This window comes from Gavia stellata, chromosome 5, assembly GCF_030936135.1.
Source record: "Gavia stellata isolate bGavSte3 chromosome 5, bGavSte3.hap2, whole genome shotgun sequence".
Lineage (NCBI taxonomy): Eukaryota > Metazoa > Chordata > Aves > Gaviiformes > Gaviidae > Gavia > Gavia stellata.
In genome coordinates, this window is record NC_082598.1 from 61,280,950 (window position 1) to 61,304,951 (window position 24,002).

General features: G+C 43.4%; 1 long non-coding RNA gene across 1 annotated transcript; it reads right to left on the reverse strand.

The window, feature by feature from the left end:
• Nucleotides 1-315: 315 nt before the first annotated feature.
• LOC132317116 (uncharacterized) lies at nucleotides 316-24,002 on the reverse strand. The gene is made up of 3 exons (XR_009484010.1): nucleotides 23,878-24,002; nucleotides 4,007-4,069; nucleotides 316-494 (listed from the first exon to the last, which is right to left on the reverse strand). It is a non-coding gene; the product is annotated as an uncharacterized LOC132317116 (long non-coding RNA).

The following is a 24,002-nucleotide window of genomic DNA, read 5'->3' on the forward strand; positions in this document are numbered from 1 at the left end:
ATCCACAGTTTGTTTGCAGATACTATAAAATAAATAACCTAGAAACCTATTGCTGGTCACTGGTTTAGCATAACACATAGGTTCCTATTTGACTGAGCTGTCAAGGCACCTGACTACCATTTTCATGTAATTTTTTCCACTGCTCCAATAAAACTCAGAATAAATGTGCAAATTCAAAGTGGCCAACAGCAGTAGTTCAGGGGAGAGTTACAAGGACACGGCAAGCTTCCCCTGTGTGCTCAGCCCGCATTAAATTCTTTTGCAACCATTTGGAAAGCTGGAGTGTATTTTAGTTATGTACCTACCAGGCTGTGTACGGGATGTTGTATTCCAACATAGATGATGTTGGCATCTCTGATCTCATTGAAGACATGAGGATATGTATTTATTTGCCTTCAGTCCTAAAGAAGCTTCGGCCCTTTCAGCACTGACAGTAGAAATGTCAGAGAGTTGCCAGTATCTGGTAACTGGTTTTGCTTCCTCTGCTACTCACCCTGCAACACAAAGGAGATATCCCGAGTTAAACACGATCAAACATTGGCGCAAGGTTCCAGAGAGGCTGTGGGATCTTCTTTCTTGGAAGAACTCAACACTCAACTGGACAAGGCCCAAGCAACCTGATTTTATAGGACCTACTTTGAGCAAAGGGTTGGACCAGAGACCTCCAGAGACCACTTCCAACCTATACTGTATGCCCAAATTTTAGGAAGGCTTTGAACTCAAGAGGGCTCTCTCTGCTGCCACTTCCATAAATGCTAGAGAATCAACAGTATCACAAATCAACCCCATCCCACAGGGAACAGTCCAAGACAGGTAGCTAAACAGCCTGTGCATTACTCTTCCTGACACATGCTTTCCCCCGTGAGGAAGTGCTCTGATTTGCTTCAAATACTCAGGAACAATTTTAAAGAAATAGCTCACAACGGGCATTATCTCACTTGTGCTATTTGCTCACCACACAGTGGATTCTAGACCAGGACACTCTAGAAAGATGGAGATGAGTTTCCCATTCCTAGCTGCATCCAAAACTAATAGAGAAAGCACAGGCATCTTGGGAACAGTTGCATGCTAAACAGAACTGAAACATTTCTTACCAGCTGCAATGAAGATTTTTGCAAGCAAGAACAAACAAGCAAACCACTGTTTCAGCCAATATTTCACTTGTCCTTTCAAGAGATTTTTTTTTTTTTAATGTGGTAATCAGAAAAAAGCCTACTAGATTTATCACATGAGAAAAAAAGGAACTTGGAGGACAGTGGCTGAGTAACATAAACCTACACTTGGGATTCTCCGTGTTGTACTAATGGCTTTGCCACCCACAGCATTTTGACCGGCAGGCTCTGGGCTTCTGGCGTTACTCATGTGGCTTCATCAACAGCATGTGCACTTGGAGATTTGCACAGTGGGGACTCATCTCTTAAAAAATAAAAATAAAAAGATAGCCAGCAGCAGTGACAGTGTTCCCATTGATATCGAAAGCAGCACAACATTAAGAGCAAACATGCTAATAGCACAGGCGGACAGGGGTGCAGGTATGCGTGCCCACAAAGAATAAAAATAGTGCAGCCCTCCATTGAGCAACTTGTATTCAAGATTTATTGATTCTATCTTCCACCAAATGAGAAATAAGTGAAGCAAATCAAAGCAGAAGCTAAACGGAGCAGAACAACATGAAACCTGTGCGGGATGAACAGCTCCGTGCCCATCGCCTGAGGCGACCTGCTGCTGAAGGATAACCTGCCAATGCTAATCAGATGATCAGTTTCCCTTCCCAATCAGCATTCTGCTAACTCAACAGATAAGCATTCGCTCTCCTGTTGGTTCCTCTAGGAATGCCAGCTCAACTTGGGAGGCAGCCCTGCTTCCCTTCTGAACCACATTTCAATATTCTTGCTATTCCTCCGTCTCAAGTCCAGCCCTGGAGATGCCGAACACCACTGCCCCATGGTACTGAGCGCTAGCTAGCCTGCAGCACTGCGCTGGCAGCCCTCCAAACATTGCCAAATATCTTGCCCTTTTAAGAAAAAATGCGTGATCCTGCAGAGCATGGGCTGTTGAAAGACTGTGTGCTGATCCCCGGAGCGGGTAGAAGATGGAGTTACGGCACGGATGGTAGAGAATGCAGTGATCAGAAAACAGCAACAATTACTTCTTTGAGGGACTGTGAACCTTCCCTGGGCTGAGAGCCCAGAAAGCCTGCAAACAGCTTTTGCCGGTCACACGTACTTTTGTTTTATCCAGCGCTAATGCATTAAAAAAAAAAAAAAAAACCAACCACCAAACCACAACAGAGTGTGGAAGAAGTAAAACTGTAGGCTGTATCAGCCTGAAGGTCATGAGTTTCCCACCTCATCTTATTCAAAGGTAAATACAACAGAGCTTTCTGGCAAAGAAAAGAGAGAAATGCTGCTTTGGGACACCTTCTGGGACTACAGGGCAGGAAGATACACAACAGATTTTACCTACTTTCAGTCTTGCCTGCTGAGTGGCTGGGCTGGCTTCCAGGGCCTGATCCAAAGCACTTGGAAGTCAGCGGTTTCCATTAGGCTTTGAAGGCATCTCGGTGTATGTAAATATGTACAGATATGTAAAATAATGGTCAAGTGAGAGGAATGACGACAGGGGAAAAAACCCTCCTGCATACTAAGTAGGATTGATTCATTCTGGTGTGTGCTTGATCATCTGCTAACAAAAAATATAAACGTGCGTGCATATATATATATATATATATTCTCTATTGGAGATGATCTATTCCAGAATGAGTAATGTTATTCAACTGCTGAGTCAGACATGCCACTCACCAAGTCAGATATATCACATACAAGCTCAGACACATTGCCTGCTAAACAAGACAGATTAGGTATTACGCTAAACACATCAGCCCTTAAACCGGCCATTTCACAGCTGGGTCAGATGTGCAGCATGCTCAAAGTTACCACCTACCGATTCATACAGATAATTTAGTAAGCCGCATCTACACAGAGTGTGTTTCCCACCACAATCTGTAATAAGGTAAGTTTGATATAATGCGCCTACCTGGAATCAAACTCATTGCTGTGCGACAGCCATTAATGGAAAATATATCACCTTCGAAAATTCGGCTTTCTGGGGACACACTGAATACATGACTGGGTGAAGTCACTGTCAGAAAATGCTACAGTCTGCAGTAGCTGCACAGGAATAGTCATTTTTTTCCACAGCTGGTTATTACTCTCTAAACACAGGAGACACCAGCCAAACTGTTCAAGTAACTGGAACCAGGGATTCAGCACCCTCAGAAGGGAAGTGCTCTTTCTAGCTTCAGAGACCCACTATCAGTCTTTTGTATCAGCTTTCAGAGACATCTCTGAAAAATTTAGCAAGCAAGCAAACAAAAAATCCCCCCAGGCCAAGCAGAGCTCAGATACCAGGTCATTGCTGAGGCCTATACTAGGATAAGGTAGTTATTTATCCATGTGTTTAAATACATTGCTTGCTTAAAACTCAGCGTCGGACTTCAGATGGCACTTCGTTTCTTTAAGGAACACAAACTTACCCACTGCATGAGATGACCTGGGGTTGCCTTATTGCTGATATTAGCTTTTTGTGAATGAGATAAGGGGGATTATAGGATATTAGCCCACGTTTTCTTTTACACCCATTGCCTACAGTGCCAACGCAAATAAACTTTGGGAAGCAGGCAGAATGGAGAGATTGGGGATGAATAGGCTGCCTCAGCGCTTGCGTGACTCAGTCCTGCATGATGACAGACGTTCACCTCTTTTCCATGCCCACCTAATATAGACGAGGTAATAAAACATGCTTTCTTCTCTTCCCAAGCGCCTAGCTCAAATGAACAATTTCTGCCATGCAAACAGCAAACAAGGGACCTTGCACCTCCTTACACATTGCTCTTATCCAGTTCAAACCACCCAAGAGTCTGAGCTCTCCGTGGCAGTGCCACATAGATGGACACGCCTGCCAAGTGATGTCCACCTGGTCAATGCCAGCTCCTTGGCACACTCACCATCTCGTGGCTCCGGGAGCCAAACCTCCAGGACAGGGATCAGCGCTGAAATACAGATCAGACCTGTGTGAAAGAGGACAGGACAAGAAGAGGTAAGGCAGGGGGGTAACCACAGGGCTGCATAGAGGTAGTAGTTGTCTTTTCTGAGTTGTCATTTTACAAATACGGCCACAATGAAGAAAGGGCCTGCCCAGTGCCATAAAAAAGAACGGAAGTAGCAATACCTGCATGCAGGAATACCTTCAGACATCCTGGCCTGTATCAGAAACAGTGTGGCCAGCAGGAGTAGGGACATGATTGTGCCCCTGTACTCGGCGCTGGTGAGGCCGCACCTCGAATACTGTGTTCAGTTTTGGGTCCCTCACTACAAGAAGGACACTGAGGTGCTGGAGTGTGTCCAGAGAAGGGCCACAAAGCTGGTGAGGGGTCTGGAGCACAAGTCTTATGAGGAGCGGCTGAGGGAACTGGGGTTGTTCAGTCTGGAGAAGAGGAGGCTGAGGGGAGACCTCATCGCTCTCTACAACTACCTGAAAGGGGGTTGTGGTGAGGTGGGTGTTGGTCTCTTCTCCCAAGTGATTAGCGACAGGACAAGAGGAAATGGCCTCAAGTTGCACCAGGGGAGGTTTAGACTGGATATTAGGAAAAATTTCTTCACTGAGAGAGTGGTGAGACACTGGAACAGGCTGCCCAGGGAAGTGGTGGAGTCACCCTCACTGGAGGTGTTCAAAAAATGCATAGACATGGCACTGCAGGACATGCTTTAGTGGGCATGGTGGTGTTGGGTTGATGGTTGGACTTGATGAACTTACAGGTCCTTTCCAACTTTAGTGATTCTGTGATTCTCTCCATGGGGTTGCCCTATTAAAATACTTCCCCCTCGTTTGCAGGCTTGATAGCAAGTCACCCTGCTAGACTTAAATACTCCCCAGCCTCTCACACACCCTTTCATCTTGGCGTCAGTTTGCCTCACCTGGAGGTTCAAGCATCCACACAGAACTCCTTCTAAACTGTTAGCCCACCTGCCTCTCCCACATTACACCCAAACAGTCCCACATGCTGTGACTGCTGTTCCGTGAGGAGCAGAAGAGAGGCCTGTCCTTTCTCATCCCCCTGAGTAAGAAGGAACAAAGTTGTAACACCTGGGAATTAATTCACAGTCCCCAGTACAACTAGGACATCGTTTTGCTTTTGCAGCATGGAGCTGAACTGTATCTGCTGCGCATTAATGTAATACCAATCATACGGGAAACTATCAAGGGTCTCAGCTGAAAGAGATGCTTAAAGAGGAATTAGAAATCCATTCATTTTCAGGAAAACACTCAAATATATACCTTGCAAGGAGATTACAGCCCTTGCTAAAACTTTCAGAGTCAGCACCAGAGATAGGTTTGTTCAAGGTTAAGACTGTAGCGATGCTGATGGACCGATTTCCCCATCAATACTGCTTTCTGGAGGGGACCTACTCCAATCATCCCACCTCATCACAGCAAAACTATCGCATGTCGCACACACCACCACCTGTGCTAGGTCCCACTGGCTGCATCTCGTCAATTAGTGATGAACTAGGATTAATAACTCAAGTGCAAATAAAAAGGTACAAAAGGGCCAGATCTAGAAACTAGCTATGCCCAGTTGCTCCCACAGAAAAGCATGGGAGAAGAGAGAGGCTGAGCCCTTCAGTGCCTCTCTTTATATAGTTGCTTAATAGGAGGTGAGCTCCATGGAAAATCTAATTCATGGGCTGTGGTTTAATTTTGTCAATTCATTTCCTTTCAGTAAGTAATATCTCTTTTGTTATTTTAATTTAATTGTTGGAGTTTACTCTTTTACTTTAATTTTAATATTCAGTCCATAGAAACAAACAGATATGTCAACTGTTAAGCACGTGGGGTTCCGCTAGAGAGGTTTATAGCTGAGATTTCTCTAAAACACAGAATCCTGAATAGAGGCACAGTGAAAGCCACACAGGTGAAAGAAATGAGGGAATGCAAGAGATGATTACAGCATGCTTTTGTGATGAGCCCAGACATTACTAACAAAAAGAGCAAGTGCTGCAAAAAAGCAATTGCGCTCGGCTTCTTTTTTGTTTGTTGGATTTTTTTTCCCCTAATAGCAGCACATTTTAAAACCTACAGAAAAATCATAGCTTCTTTTCAGCACCTCTTCCCTCTCAAAATGGTGGTGCAGTGCAGAACACTCCCATGCTCCTCCAGCAGCCTAACTCTGAAATGGCAGAGTCTCTCCCCAGAGACATAACTGCACAATCTGGAATTATGGAGATTTATAGCTATTAACCCATTTATTAGCCAACTCAGAGAAGACCACCAAGTAAATTTGCCCAACAGGCTATTATGAGATCTTGCCTTCAGCAGCTTCTAAGTTTGCCAGCATTTTATCACTTGAACTGAATGATGATGCTACATTAGGTATTTTCCTCAAAACAATCACTACTGAAAAAGCCCACAGGAGGGGGGAAAACTTATTTTGCCCTCATTGAAACTTGGAGAAGGAGACCCACTCTCGTCTTGGTATGGGGTTTTGTCTCTTTTTTGGAATCTCTGCTGTCTAATGTGTAAAAGCTTTCCTGAGATGGGTACTGTGCCTCCTTCCTGTGAGTTCTCTAGTGTGTGATAACAGGCAGATTCATATAACAATCTTCACTATAGCTAACCAGGTGAAGGAGAAATATTTTTATTAATATTGCAGTAACTAAGTCTCTTCAAGACCTCTGTCTTTTATGTCAGCTCTGGGTGAAATTGGTCAATAGAGTCAAAAGTTACTGGAGAGTGGTTGGAGGAGGCATAAAAGGGACAGGCAGACAGCGATTTCAGTAGCTTTACGTTCTTAAGCAAACAAAAACTAGGCTTAGAAAGTCTCTGCTTTCTTTACTTAGTTGTAGCTCTTCGTGTGGTGGAAGTTGGGACTTTGCATTTCGTACAGAAATGGTCTGGTTGCCAAAGATGTCCCCAATAGAAAAATCCACCAGAATTTCAGCAAGTGCTAAGAGTCAACAGTTGAAATGAGACAGCAGAATTTATGAAGAAAACTAGGCAGAGACTACATAAGATGTTCTGATGAGATGGGAGAGCAGAGGGAGACAGGGCTGGCTGGGCAGAGGCTATTGGCATCTAGAAATGAGGGCTCTAATATGAAGTCGAAGTGGGACGAATCTTTGAGACAGGAAAGAACTATTTTAAATGTCATGCCTGGTGTTGCAGTTCTTCACACCAGCTAAGAACTTGTCCCATGGCTTTTGTTTTAGGGCAGCACACATACAGTATTAGTGGTGCGGCTTAGCTTTGTAAACCCGATGACTCTGTGGAGAGTAAGGTGGTATCAAAAGCTCTGTCTGCAGAGCTCCATGAAAACCCAATTGCAGGGAAGAGTCCACTCCTTCAGTCCAATTCCCACATGCTACACTGCAGCAGGTCCAATTTTTTTAGCAGAGAATAAAACCGAGCTATTTCGCACTGAGATTTGTTGTGTCATACAGTAAAATTGCTAGCCGTGCAGAAAGCACGACAGTAGGTTGTATTTCAGACTGAAGTCTCAAGCTATTTGTTTCAGAGCACAAAGTCTTCTCTTACTGTAATGGGTTACTTCTTGTTACAGTAGATTTGTTAGTGTGTCTCGCTGTGTTCAGCACAATAAACAACATCTGTAGCTATTCACTTGGCAATCTGTGGAGACTAACGGTTTTGATAGTCAGGATTAAAAGTGGGCGATAATGGATTTTATGGTGAGCTGGTAATCAGAAAAAAAAGCTTTGGGAACAACCTCTACTCAAAGTTCAGCACAGTGGAGTATCTTAATCACTCCTTGGAAAACAATGCATTGGCTTTTTCTTGCCTGGACATTTAGGGGCCACTAGAATATCCCCCCAAATAAGTTGGCCAAAGCTGAATTTACGAAGTGGTCAGGACTTGCAGAAACCATGTTCTCAGTCTAAAACCAGTTTGCATCAAATAATAAGATTACCCAGCTCAGGCTGTCACACGTGAGCCTCCCTGGCATAGCTGCAGCCTTCTCGGGCTGCTGCATCCCACGCTGGCAGATCAGGGTGGTACCACACTGCTAGAGGCAGTTTGGCTGTTTTGGCAAGACCAGATGCGCAGAGTATAACCCATTTCTGAATCACCAATAAAAGCAACATCCAGGGAACACCACTGCAGCGTCTGGCAAACAGCTGCCCCATCTCCCGCTCCTGGTCACAAGCCCCATTCTCCTGCCTGCAGAATCACTCAGAACCATCTACCTTTGTCCATCCCTTTTTGTCAGAAGAGTTGGAGAAGGAATCTCCATGCATAGAGACACTGCAAGAAGGGATAGCCCACATGCCATCACCTCTTTCAGCACCATGGTTTTTTCAGTCCACCCACTTATCATGGGTCGACCTTCATGACCCTAAGGGTGGAAATCTCCCTGATCTTCCTACTGCAGAATTTGGCCATAACTGTTTACACTTTCTCAGGTGCATAAGACTTTCTTTGCTTCCCCTCTAGAAGGTGCAAGTGATACTTACAGTTCTGCATCTTCCTAAAGAGTTGGTGCAAGCCCTACTGCCAACATGAGAAATCTGCTTCAATCCCAATTACAAAATTGCTGCCATTCCCACACAGCCCAAGAAGTCATCCCTAAGAACATTTTGCTCAGGTTTTTCATAGCCTCACCATTTATATTATGAATGAACTGCAGGTCAAATAGCCTAGCAATTCACTTGCTAGCTTAGCAGCTTGAGGCTCTGCTTCCAGGGCCTTTCACATCAGCAGCTATTAACTACAAAGAAATGTCACCTGGGCTGGTCATTATTGTTAATTATGGAATTCCTCTATTCACACATCTCATACTAAAAGCTTTTCCTATCAGACTTCTTCCCCCACCACACAGGGCCAGGTTATTATAATACACCTAGAAGCACAAAGCAGTGCACAGTAGGGTTTTACGAAGAGCCAGGCTACTCCACCTTATCCCCACTGGCTCCAGTAATACAGACCAGGCAACAGGCTAAAGCCCTGCTCATCGTTGTCTTGCGCTCCCTGTATTTGCAGGGTTACCTGGGATTCAGGCTGCCCACAGTCCTGAGGTGTATGGAGTCAGAACCGTTCACCCATGCCCATCTGGGGCACATGAGATCACAGAATCACAGAATGATTAAGGTTGGAAAAGACCTGTAAGATCATGAAGTCCAGCCATCAACTAACACCACCATGCCCACTAAACCATGTCCCACAATGCCATGTCCACACGTTCCTTGAACACCTCCAGGGAGGGTGACTCCACCACCTCCCTGGGCAGTTTATTCCAGTGTCTCACCACTCTCTCAGTAAAGAAATTTTTCCTCATATCCAGCCTGAACCTCCCCTGGCGCAACTTGAGGCCATTTCCTCTTGTTCTGTCACTTGTCACTTGGGAGAAGAGGCCAACACCCACCTCTCTGCAACCTCCTTTCAGGTAATTGTAGAGAGCGATGAGGTCTCCCCTCAGCCTCCTCTTCTCCAGACTGAACAACCCCAGCTCCCTCAACCACTCCTCATAAGACTTGTGCTCCAGACCCCTCACCAGCTGGGTAAGAAGACACAGGATGGATAGCATTTCTAGATTCACACAAGACTTTTCCTCAGAGGGCGAGGACAACTTTGAAAAGAAAGGGAAAGTGACGGTAAATTCTACGATGTTCAGAGGAAGCTACCTACCTCTCATGGACACAAGTTTTCTGTTGCGTATGATGTGTGAGCTGTTTGATGTGCCGTGCAGCGAAAAAGGGGATGAAGAGCACTTTCCGGAACAAGTAAATGAAAGCTGGAAACAACCACAGCGTAGCATAGAGCCTTGATGCATACAACTACAACTACCAAAAATAACATGACATTTGTTTATATTTTGCAGGTTTATACTAAACCAGCAAGGCCCAGGAGACCATCACCTCCCCTTACCTAAAGACAATTTTGATTCACAGCTTTCAGCTCACCTGGACGGAAGATCTTTAAGGCCCTTCTCTCTCTCCTGTGCCATGTCTCCACAATACTCCTGCAGGAAACGAACCAGCTAAGTGACTGCTACTCAGCGGCATCTGCCTCTATCATAAAGCAAACAATAATCCTTCCACTTCCAGTGGAACTGCTGCAAGATACAACTATCCTTGGGGATAGTTATCCCTAATTGCCCCCAGAGGCTGCACTCTCTAACTCTTAGGTATCAGTCAGCAATTCAAATCCGGAGTCCTTATTTCATCAACACTTGATTTGTCCTGCGATCTGTAGTTTCTTTAGAAAGAAACGTTCAGGAAACATCTCCCTCCATAAATCCAGTCTGAAAGGTCCCTGGGAGGTAATATGAATGCAGACTGTAGCAAATAATTTCTAATAATTTATATCTAGTATGACATACGGTTATAACAGCCAAGGAGTTATCCTGAAAACTATCTGAAATGTGAGCTCAGGATGCCTTTCACTTCTTGAACATTTTATATGCTGTGTTACTGCGGGGTTGGACTCAGCAGGCTAAATAAAGCTTCCTTTTGCTCTTCCAAACTGAAATGTAAAATAACACAGGAGAAATAAGCATTTGTCTCCTACACAGCAGCACGTACAAAATCCTTTCACTGAAAAAAGAACTACAACAGTCAAACCTCTGGGTCATTCTTCTTTCTGTGAAAAGACTAGTTAAAAGTACATGTTAATGTTCCCTGCCAATTTTTCTTCTCTTAGCCTCTTCCTTCCAGGGCTCTCATTACATTCTCCCTCTATGTAGTTTTAGAAGGTTTCCTTGTTTGACAATTTTGCTGAAGGCAATTATGTTACTTGCCTTCTCCCGAGCTCAATATACAACAGCAGAAGTGGCACACTGTACATATGGTTAAGATCTGTTTCAAAAACACTTGGAGACTGCTATCGCATCTCGCTCTGTGGCTTGTCATTTGCATCTAGCAGAGACGGTGAACCTCTAAAACTCTGCTATGGGATAGTCCCTTACTTGAAACTCAAGAGACAATGTTTTTAGTGTTCAACAGAAGAGATTTTTCTGTATCAAATTGGAACAAGAAACCCCTATTTAGAAATTAGCCAGGAAGATAAGGGTCATGGGATGACAGCACAGCTCCACGTGCTCTGTTAAGTGTTCAAGGAGTCAAGCCTATTCACCTTTCTGATGAGAAAACGGTTCTTATTTTCAGTTTGCAATGACACAAATGGCACGTTATGGGTCACAACAGGCTTCATCTACAGGGCACTCCCTCCGTGCGTAACAGAGCCTGACATCCACCTGCCATTACCAGCCAGGCCACAGTACGAGTCCTGCTGCAGGACTCAGCTCCTTTGGCTAAACACAAACCACTTTACCTGCTTTGGAGTTATCAAAGCCAATGTACAAGTAATTACACAAGCAGAATAGTTTTTGAAGTTTCGTTTCTGAGTACTTTCATTCGGTACATCTCTCTCGCACACGGATTCCCTGGTGTACGATTATACAGTTGAGCTCAAATTGCTTATCTTTCCCTTTAGTGGGGCACTGATATGGGTTTGAGTCCTTTACTCGACTGCATATTTTCAGAAAGTTTCAGAAACTCGGCGCACTCAAGACTCATCTTCCCTAAAATTAGGTTGAAATCAGCTAGTGAGTTAAAACATTCCCAAGATGGAAAACTGAAAGTCAAAAAAAATCAAGCCAAAACGAAAGCCATGCAACGAGTGGGAAATCCTAGAAGTTGATTAATATGAGAAAGTAAATAAAATGTACAAAGACTTACACTGACCATGGGAAGGGCCTTAATCCCCACGGACGGCCAACATGCTTTCCCTGCCCAAGCCCTGACACTGCCCCGCTGCCAGGGCAATGCGTATGTTCAAGTCTGCCTGCTCCTACGTTGTGTCCCAGAGGTGCTGCTCATGGTATTCCAGGTAAGATGAGAGTTACGATATGGGATGAATTCACAAGAAAGCAACGTTGTGGCTTCAAAAAGAGTCACTCTCTCCCCTTTGCTGCTGGAAGTCCTGTTACCATCCCAAATAACACTTCAAGGAGGAATCCACTTTCTCGGACACCATCGCAAAACACCTGTTTCAGGGGGGGAAAACCACTGTGCCTACAACACAAGCACACCTCATTTGCACCTTTTGGGGAAACTGTGGGGCAGCCAGGCCCTTGGCATCAGCCTGGTCCACAACAACCCCGAAGGTGGGAGTGTGACAAGGCATCCCGATCTCACTGGAGCCCAACAAAGAACCTGGGTAAATTCAAGTGAATCAAAGTGAATTTAAGAACCTTTGGATTGCCTAAATTCTGAGAGTTTGAAATGATAACTTTAAGGTCACATTAGCTTAGCTTTTGTGTTAATTTCTGGTTCTTTTAAACACTTTATTTTCTTTGCCAAGCAGACTTTCCCAACCAAGGGAATTTAAATGATATGCGAGCCATTTAGGTACACAATCTATATTGCCACAGCACAAAGGACATTTGGAAAGCTGAAACTGGATGAACTTTGCAAGAAAAAGCCAGCTTGGGGAAAGTTATTTCTAAGTATCACTGCCAAGTTTAAGTAATATAGTAACGATATGGGGCTGAACACATAAGACGCCATCTGGATAATTAAAATATACACAAAGGTGGTATGCTGACAAGTACCATCTGAATGTTAGCAAAGTAAAAATGGTAAAAGAAATTAACCCCTCATGGACACATTCATGTCAGAGACAGGTGTTATGCAGGAGTAGGGAAATTAAGACTCAAAGCACACATACCTCTCCTCTGGTCAAGCTTATCCCGCAGGAGACGCCAAAATTTTAGCTGCAATTCTGTAATGCATTTAACACTTACGTAACTTAAAACATAGGGTCTGTGCTTGTAAATCCTTAAACTCGCACACAATGCACCTAAGTGCTTTTCCTTACTTCAAACAAGTTTGCTGCTGTCTCTCCCATCACTTGTAAGAAACCATACTGCATTTTCTTCATCTCTTTTACTACTGTATACATAGTCTCACATACAGTGAAAGCTGACCTTGCAAAACAGATGGTGCAACACGGCTTTAACATTATAACATCAGGAACTGAATTATTACTGTGGATAAAAACTTTAATTCATTATAACTCAGTTTGCCATCCCAAACTTATCAGAAGGTGGCAGTATTTCAAAACATTACTTTTTGGATTTACCAGAGGGGCATTTATTTGTTAATTGACTACTTGTTAATAATGTATTTTATTATTCCTAACATTTAAAGGTCAAGAGCTGTAACTCCTAGCAGCTGAGGTGCAGTGGAAACAGTAACCCGGCATTACACTGCAGTTTTGAAGAGAGTCTGGCAAATCCATTAGTATGGGGAGATACGGAGGGCTGCATTTGCTTCGTTACTGCTTTTATTTGCTGTAAAATATTTGTTAGGTTCTTTTATAGAAGCGACCACTTCTATAAAATATAGGATAAGTTATTTCCAAGGTGTCCAAAGCTTGCTCCTGTGTCCCAAAGCAGTCCCTAAATTCAACAATGCTACCAGGAAATATTTTGCCTGATTTGTACCCTGTATCTTCTACAGATTTATATAAACTATCCCCTTACGCATTTCAAACTGCTGTCCTTTGTTTTAACAACGGTTTCACACACTGTGCACTGCTCTTCCTGAAACTAAAAATATCCTACTCTTGTGTTTGAGCTGCCACATTGCTTTGCCTTCTACCCATGTACAACAGAAAGCATATTTTAACAGCCACAACCCTTTAGCACCTATTGCTTTACATACACAAGAACAGTCACACTCTGCAGAAAGACATTCACTGAACAGCTTCATAGCGCATCTACCTGTGGCTTGAAGTTCCATATAATAGCTCTGGATCAGCTAGGAGCTAGTGTAATTCAGGAAACCCACTGCAAACAAGGCGTGAGTCTACAGTCTAGCGTTCCCATGTGCATGACCCCACAGCGAAGCTGTCTGATTGAATTAAAAAGCAGATGAGAGAGAACAGAAAGTCTGCCTTCATCTGGCAAGTAAATCAGCAAAGGTTCCTATAAAAATAGAAAGAATGACAGAAGAATCTTAGCCTCCGAGGTTATTCTTCCATTATATACTTCTGTTCACTTTTACCATGATTTTCGCCAACAGCTCCAGAAATACCGCACCAGAATACAAAGGAGAGAGGGTAGAAGTTACAGACTTCTGTATATATATAAATACAGTTGCTTGGACTAATACACTTTCATCCTTCCATTTCTTTCTGCATAGCTACAGGAATTATACAGAAAAGAGGAACGTTTTGTTGGTGATTTGTTGAGCCCACTCGCTGTGTCAAATCACCTGTGCCGACATATTTAAGGACATTATTAAATATAAAAATCACTCATGAGACCAAAACACAGTTAAAAGATCTAAGCCAATGAGATACTTGAGCAAGCTGATAAGCACTAGGAATACTGCAGTATTCCTAAATCAGCCTTAGATTGCCATAGGCTTGGACTAACATTCCCCAGTATTTATGGAGGAGCTTATTTGGACTTACAAAAACTGTTTAAAATCATGGAGCATATTCCTATAAGGGTTTTTGGCATCCTTCTAGAAAATGCAGCAAGAAGTATACACGTGGTAAAACACCCATATGCACTTGTCAGGGAGGAAGTGGGGTTGGGTGTTCAACTTCTGCTGCATTTCTGCAGAAAAGGGTGCCTTTTACACCCTTTACCTTTACAAAGAAGATCTCTTTGGAGCCACGCGGTATAACCTACAAAAAGCTTGATTTCACTAGCCCGCCCCACTGTTTCTCTCTCTTCCTTACCATTCCCCATTTTTCAGTTCCTTTAACAGGAGAAGAAACTCTACAATAAATTTTGTTTCTCTGTTTGAGGTTTTTATCACTTGATGGGAACAGAGAGCAAATTTCCAGGTATTACCAAGCACAATATATTCATTGACTGCAGGGTAACTTCACTTTTAAAGGTGAGTAGACTAACACACAAAGCAAGCTTGTAATATAGACATGGAGCTGGCAAACTGTCACGTCAGGGAAGCTTGATTAAATCCTCTACATTTATGTTCATAAAACCAAAATGCTTTTTTGACTTTGATAAGAGAGAACCTGGTTGGACATTCAGTTTCACAGAAAACATTTTTAGATATTCAAGCACCAAGATGAGAACAGTATCACAATGGTAATTGGTAGATACTGAAAATTTGCATCTTAGATCACTGAACAGCAATGTCCGAGGTGAGGATTTGTCCCAAGAGGTGCGGAACAGTTGAGTGGAATGTAGCCCAAATTAGCTTCACTGCAGGGCGTGCTCAGGGAAGGTGCTCAGCTGCCTCCTCATTAGGACCATCTACTCCTGCTCCCTTCTGCACGCTGGCCTAAACCTAACACATAAAAGGGAATGGAGACTATAAAAAATGAAGAATTCAATTAGAAGGCTCTTCCCTGCCATGGTCTGGGAATAGAATATTCTGTCTTGGTCTGTCTTCATAGAATAAGAATTTCTTCCACAGTGATGACACTATAAACACACATGTATCTGCAGCATCACCAACCTGTGACACTTCTGCGCAGGGAATTGCAGCACTCTGGCAGGTGGCAAGCAGAAAGGAAGGAACGGCTTGGAATATTTTAATTCGGTTAAGTCAATACATTTAACCCCCCTGAGATTTTAAATCCCGGAATGTTTTATGACTTTTTTTTTTTGCAATGCAATCCAGTTCATCTTTAACTACTGCCCTTTTGCTGAGATCTCTTCAGATGGCAAAACAGTATTTGGTTCCACGGCCAGAAGAAAAAACCCCAGCGTACCAAGGTAAACAGTGGGTGGACTTGCTATGAATATGGATCCTCAGCTTCCCTTGAATAACACTGATCGAACTGACTATTCAATATTCTGTGCTTACCTGGGAAAATGGCTTCAGGTACTGGATGTTGAATATAGGTTAAATTCTACTCACATTAAATCAATGCAAACCAGAGACATTTAGTGGATCTACTCGATGTCTACAGCAAGGCAACTAAGAGGAAGTTTCATCCACCTTCACTTTGATAAGGCAGGGAGGCATGGAGTTAAAACACTGAATGATTTACATCCCCAAATACCAAGAGAAGAAAAGGAATTTCTTTTTCTTTTTCTCCAGAGCAATTAAGACTGCCAGCTGCCTGGGCAAAAAACCAAGAAAACCCACTATCTCCTGCTAACGTTTGATATAGTCACTGCCTGACAATCATTTTTGTCGAAAAGCCACATTCTGTAAACACTTGACAGTGGTCTCTGCTGCCTTGTTTTGTTCCTGTGGTGAAGCATGAAGTGAAACGGCAATGCAGGAATATTACCACAGTCGCTCGCTTTCCTCTTACAATAGCCAGGCTTCTTTGGAAGGACCTCCGTGTTGGCAGGCTGCTTTTCATTACAACAAGGTGGCCAATTTGGTGTATCACATGCAGCTGAAAAATTGCGAGTAAACTGCCATTACTTGCAGTGGGAACTCAAAGGGCTTTGACTTGCAGAAGGGAAGATCACAGGCCAACAAGAAATTCTTTTCTATTTAGGTGGACTGGAGAGAAAATGAGGGTTCATGCCCTCAGATTGCAGCAATCCTTTGTTCTGTTATCTCCTTATAAAATAGTGGGAGAGCCAAATACATTTCATTTGTACTCAGAGACGAGAGTTACCCCCGTGCTCAGTTATACCGGACAAAGCTCTATTGAATTGGCTGGGACAAAAGCATGCGGTTTGTGTTAGGCACGGATTCTTCTTACAATGCCATCTGGTTTCAGAGGCACAAGTTTTACAAGTACTGAAGCATTGCTTTGCTTAGTGCTGCAGTGTTTAACTGATTGAGGAGCTCAACTCTCACTTTTAGAAGGACGTTAGGCACACAAAAGTCCAAGTCCTATTTGTTTCTGCCGTTGCTTAGAGGTTTTCTGTACGGCCAAGGGCAGAGAGCGGTTCATGACCTCTCTCCATGTGCAAAGTCAGCTGGGTCTGGACCAATGGGAATCCCCAAGGCTCTGTAGATACATCTTTAGGAACACAAATTCTTTAAACCCTGGCTCTAAATGACTAAAGAAAACAATTCTCATTAGGGGTGATGTGACACTAAAAGCCAGTTGTGTTCTTTTGAAAATCCTACAGGCCTCTTAGTTTCACAAGCAATCTAGTTCATGCCCAGGAAGGAGTTAAAGTCCTCTCTGTACAGTAGTTAATGCTAGAGTGAGTTTTCCTCATATTGGCTTCCAATACACTTAGTTTCCAGAGAGGGATAGTTTTGCATTGGCATGAAGCAGATTGGAAGAAAACAGCTTTCCAACGGCTTTGCCAGGCGAGGCGCTGCCGCACACAGCTTGACTACACTGATACTAGATGCTTTGATTTTCCCCGTAAATAACAGTGCTTCAGAAAAGAGCAAGGTGAAGTCTCTCATTACACAGACAAAAGGAGGTAAAGAGCACAAGGCATCTTACTGGGTGGCTCTCCTTTTTGCCCCCCTTTCTGTTTTCCTGGATTTGAGTTTTAAAATGGGTTGTATTTTGCCTGCAGCAATTTCTTTTAATAACTGCAATTATTCTCTCCCATTGTTCTGACTCTTACATGCAAATTAGGGAAATTCAAAGGCAATTTTCATGATTGTTTGTTGTCAGGGGCTTATGAATGGCTGTTCTATTTTACTGGGACGTTTCATTAAACAAATAATGAGTATGGCGCAAGAGTGGTAAACAGTCAGATAAAGATCAGTTCATTTAGGGATAGATCCTGCTTGGTGCTTAGGTGGGCATGCAGGAGACCCAGCAGGATTCCCTCCAGCTGGACGTAATTATAGCTTCCATGTTTAAGAAAGGGCAATATTGGTCTCCCCAACATGCGAGTGTGGCTCTTTAAAATCTCATTTAGTATGTTTTTCACACCCTACCCTGGAATTTGTGCAGAGGGTAGCGTTGGGAGGCTTTCACATCCCCCCCTCTCTCAGTGCTTGCATAGCAGGCAGAGAGAAGTTGCAGGCCACAGCAAAGGGCATTCTGAATAAATAGCACCAGGACCTCGTGACATACCGTGTGGGAAATAACGTTCACGATGTGAGCTAAGAACAACAGCAAGACTGCATTTCTGGAAAAAATCCAAAGTCAAAGCCTCTAAAAGGACTCAAGTATCCATTTATCCTGCTCAAAATATCATGCAAATGTGTCACTAAGTGGCATCCGTCAATGACAGAAGATCAGGAACACATGCCAAATCATTTCAGGTTCAATCTGGCTGGAGGAAAGTGAATGTACAAGGCAAACTTAAGCTAATAAGTTCCAAACGCTCCCATATCTCTGAGGTTTTTAATATATAATAGGACTGATTCCCACTTCCATCAGCATGCGGATAATCCTCTGCTAGATCACTGTAAAGACAATCCAGGTATAAAAGACGACCAGCCTAATGTTTTTAGCCTGGTTTAGCTTTTTAAACCTCTGATCAACTGCAATCAAATCCAGCAAAGTGGGAGAAGTCTCAGCCTAAGTTACACAAAATTAAATTGGACTCAATACAGCCAGCGTTATGCTGATATCCTAATGGGCTGTAGAGGCTCAACAGCATCAGGTATCTTTATAAATGTTCCCAGTCAGCGCTCATAATTAGCCATGAGGCAGGCATCTGCGTGATACTAAACTTCAATTCCAGTACCTGCTGAACTACTTTACTACATACTTTATTAACGTTGATGAGGAAAGACAGAGAAATGAGAACTTTCAGCAAAATACCTGTAACCTGACTAACAATTCACATGTGGCATCTTCCCTGCTCATCTAATACAATTTGTGCATCACAGGTTTTGTGCAAACTACCTTTGCTACAGAGAGAAATCGAACCGATCTCCTCCTCCTCCTGAATGACTCAGGAGGGAGAAGGTCAGAGACACTGCTCAATTATCTATCGAACCCTGTGTTCATAAGGTGCTCTGAAGAGGACCTACTCCACGCAGCTTGGCAACCCATATCATCTAGAGCTTCTTCTCAGAGACATATGCTTATGAGAATTTCTAAAAGCCCAGAGGCAAAAAACTAACTCTTGCAGGAGGGGATTAGCAAACTCTCCTCCATCTGCTTATCCCAAGACAACTTCAGCCTGGTTCTGAAGACATTAATCTACTCTCAGCACCAAAGACAATGGGAATGTGAATTGCTAAGCTCTTCTCGCAGAAGGATCGTGGACCCCAACCAAAATAACCATTTTTTATAACTTTTACTCCAATTTTCAGAACCTTTTTTATCTGATGCCTTTGCAACATGCAACCATGCACAACTTGGTCTTATAAACTTGCTCAGCCTCATGTTCTCCTGAGCTTTCCAGGCCTAAGGGCTGCCATCTAAGAAGAATATGATTTTCACCCTTCAGGAATAAAGGTGGTAGTTCTGTTCAGAAAATACCTAGGTATGTGCTCACTCAAAATAATATATAGGCTATTGATATCCCATACAAAAACAAAGAACATTTGTAGTAAAAGAAAAATTGAACATATCAATCTGGAAACTGATCTTGGGACTCATGAATTTTAGCTGTGAGAGTCTGCATCGCTCCAGAGCAGCAACTTTCAGCAGTATCTCGTAATGGAAAAAGATCTCACACGTCCCTTTTTTCCTCATCCCCTCTGGGCTTGAGTGTGTGCTCCAGGCAGCGGGCTTGCCCTCCTGCCCTGTGCTCTCCTTGCTCACTGACAGCCTCTCCCAGCCGGCCATGCCCCTGGCAAAGTCTCTCTCCCCTCCATCCTGGTGGGCCCACCTCTGCCAGTCAGCAGCAGCCAGGACAAGGTAGACAAGTACGTCTTTCTTGGCTGCAAAACCTGTGTAAAGCAATACCAGGAAATACAGATTTTTATCCGGTAACAGGGCTCTGCTGACCAGCCTAAGCACCAAGCCATGGTCTCTGCAGTCTCATGTCTATGTTCGGAGTGAGAGCAGGGGTTTTGCTGGATCGCAAGACGCAACAGGACACAAGCAGCCTCGGCACAGCCTTCCTAACATGCTTTATACGTTCGCCTCTGACATCAATACAGGTCAGGCCACAGCTATTGCAGAACCTCTTTGTGCCTACCCAGTCCTCTTTAAACAGCCAGCTCCCATTCTCTGCCTTTAGCTCAAGGAGTTCCCACCTGAGACTACCCCCACGTCTTCTCATACTCCAGAAATCACAAAGCCCCTACTGCCTGGCAGGCTATGTGTGTGAAAGAGCCCTCTGCGTCCTCTCTCTTCTACACAGACACGCCAAGAGAAAGGTGGCTGGTCATGAGCCACAGGGATCCTGAAACTCTTTTGCCACACAATATTTAGCCCTGTCCTTTCCTCCGCTAACATTAACACAACTGTGATTTTATTCCCTTTTCTCTGTGTTATGAAAAAATTAGCAAAAGAAATGAAGAAACTGGACTGGTTTTGGATTTATTCAGATTTTTTTCTCCCAAATCTAAGCCTACATGAAGCAGGAGAAAGAACCCTATGCAAAACAAATCAGTAATGCTACCCAGGGTCATTTAGACCATCACATACCTTTGCTTTGTTCTTTCTCACTCTCTGGTAAACTAAATTTATAAATTGAAGTGAAGGCAGAAAAATAATCAATGCTTTCTAGAGCCATTACTGGAAACATCTGGTGATAAACAACTCTGTTAGCAAAAAACCCAAGTCTTAACACTGTAAACTTCTGCATCGGCAGTCTTACGCTGGCTTGGTTGGCCCTGGTCAATAGAAGGTTGGGTTATGATAATTTAAGAAAGGTTACAGTGTTGGTTGCTGAAGAACCATAAATAGACGTACCCTGATAGACAAAATAGGGCTGGGGAGCTAAAGAGAAATAACGACTCTAAGCAGCCTGGACGTAACCTTCCTTATTCCAAATGATACTTTTGCCCCTTAAGCACGGTTTTAAATAACACGTCCTTGCCATCCCAACATACAACATCTGAACTACTAAACCCATGTTTTCAATACAGAGCTTTTCTTAGCAAGGGGTCTAATCCAAAGCGACTTTATGTGAGGGAATTTTCCTGCTGATTGGAAAAAAATGAAGCCATGAAACAAGGACAACTACTAAAAGTAGACAGAAGACTAAGGGGAGATATAATAGCAGTAATCAAGTACATAAAATGTTGCAGAAAAAAGGAAGGGAGCAATCTATTCTCCGCTTCCAGGGTGGATAGGATAAAAATAACAGGCTTAAGTCACAACAAGAAACACTCGCATTTCACAAGAAAAAAAAAAACTTATTAGCAGTAATGCGCTGGACTGTGCTACAAGAGGAAGCAGCAGACTCTCTCCACACCTTCAGAACAGCTACCCAGCAAACTCTCAGGAGTGGCTGAGGCACGTCTGGGCTGCTTGGGCCCTGGAAGCCCCTTCCCTGCCTCACTTCTGGCAATTCTTTCATGCCCACTTTTCCAAATCTCAGCAGCTGGCTGCAGGATGAGAAACCACAAATCCTCCCATGGTCACCAGTCCCTAGGCCTTCTCTGTTTCCTAAGGAATGTTATGGGTGATAATAATACAGCTATTAGCATTACTCTTATACTGGAGTGTAGGAAGAAGATGATCATCTATGGAAAGGAGGAGTTACTGGCATCTACAGCTACTGGGAACAAGTGGTAAAATCTCTGCAGACGTCCTGTTTTCAACCCGAGAAGTACCCATCTTAGGTCAAAATATATGCATCCAGTCCAGGGTCTTCAATCCGCCAGCAGCCAAAACACTTGGAATAAGGTGTAAGAATGCCATATATGCATAGCAAAACTCCTCTCTCCCATCAACCTCTGCTAGCCCTTCGCAGAGCTTTCGGAGACTACAGCCACACAGCTGCATTTGTGACAGGGTTACAAGCTGGGCAGAGATCAGAGATGGAGCTGCCCCACCTTTTCTGGGAAGCACATGCACAGGAAGACCCAAAAGGGACTTCTAGTCTTTTGAGCTATATTGCACCAGACTGGAGAAAGGTACCTCTGCAGAGGAACAATGAAAATCTGCTGGGAGAGGCAGATCAAAAGATGTGAGAATAAACTTCCCCTTAACAAAAACCACCTGCTTTTGCCCCAGCCAATTCAACAGGGCTTTGTCCACTGTAACTGAGTATGGAGATAACTCTTACCTCTGAGTAAGAATGAAATGTGGTTACAAAACCACAACCTTAACTCCAACCCTCTTTTCACTGGGAGCTCAGACTTTGAAGAGCATGCTCTGTGCCCACTCTGGAGCTTCAGGGAATTCCCTTCCACTCTTGCCTATACCACCATGGTCTGGCCATGCTCTCCTCCCTGAGACAAGCAGGGTCTTTGCCCCGCTCACGACTCTCCCACTACCCCTTCACTACTTCCCAGCAACCCCCCGTACCTCAGCCCCTTCATTGGTAGATTAGACACACACATCCTAGGAAAAGCTGTGGGTTTAAAATGGACGCTCTGCTTAACAGCAAATTAAGAAGCACAGCAACATATTCGAGACTGCCCAAGAGATTTAGAGGCCTAATCCTGACTGGAAATGAGACAAGCACGGCACAGTGCCACTTCTGAAAACAGGACTTAAATCTCAGGTGGCATAGGCACCCTTGGAAATCATATTCCACGTTTAAACAAAAATAAGAGCCGATATACCACCATTCATAAAGAAATTTTATGTCTCCTTTTACGGCCATTCTTGCTATATGGGTGCCAAGCACATATATTTCATAAAGAGTTGATAAGGAGTTAATCTGCATGTTAATACATAGTTAATCAGTTCTTACGGAGTCTGGCCATTGTGAGGGTTGCTTGTAAGTTTGGCTTGCAGCCGTCTACAATGCCTTCAACTGATGAGCTAATAACCTCTGTAATACACACCATCCACTACTGGAGCCGCCTATGCTTTCAATCTATCATTTATTACCTTTTCTAAACTATAGATAGACCCTTAATATAAAGAATGACCATTTTATGTTTGCTTGCCTGAATATATACGAGCACTCAGCCACATCATTAAAATAATTTCACTGCTAAGGCATACCTAATATTCCAAACAGACAGAGCAGAATTTAAATTAGGGGGAAAAGAGACGGTGATTCCTTACAAAAAGGTCTGGAGATGTGACACGAAAGAAGAAAAGGGATTTGTACAAAATAACAAGCCCATAAAAATGTGAACTTTACTGAAAAGTTTTCTGAGCTTTGATGAAATTTCAGTTCACTTTTAATTTTAATTACGATTTTGCATTATCCTTCCAATTTTTGTGTTCTGCTGGCCACAGGAGCAAGGATATTGAAATACCACCACCGACATACTGGGCATTTTTGAGTCAATGCCAAAGCTTAAACAAGGCCAGGTTTCTACTCCGCAAGAAAGGACATGCTTGCTACAATCCTAAACTGCCTCAGATCAAAGAGAACAGGGAATTAAGGCGGCCGAGAGCAAAAGGTGAAGAAGAAGGTTATGTTAAAAACCCTAACCAAATATATTCATGTACCTTTTATTTTTGTAAAGGCTCAGGTCCTGAAGTCCTGGGATGGGAGAGGGAAAACCCCCTTTGTTTTCTCGAAATATATTTCTCATTTTGTGATTACAAAGTGAGGCCCAAATCCATGACTCAAAGGGAAATAAAAAGAATATTAAATGTCCTCAGTGCTTTAAACATTATGTTTTTCTATAAACACGTTGCACAAATGTTTGGGTGTGCAAGCTTGGTGAACAGTCATGGAGGAATGATAACAAGGGAGGGTACTACTGCTCAGAGGAGCATAGGACCCTTTCCCCAGTCTCCCTTCACCTACCTCAACATAAATAGTCCTTCACTGCAGCTAGGATGGTGCTCCTTGTCCATGGCACCCCGACATGACTGTGTTTTTCACTCAAATTCAGCTTTATCCTAAATGAACACCGCGTTTGGCCTTGGCACCTACAGAGAGATTTTTCAGCTTACCTGAATGCTGGCCCATGACATTCCTTGTGTTGTGTGGCATAGTGGTGGTGGGCATCCCACTATCCTCCAGTGGGGAGAGTGAAGCTGTTTTCTTTTGCCTGTAACAGTCTTGGTAGGAAACTCGG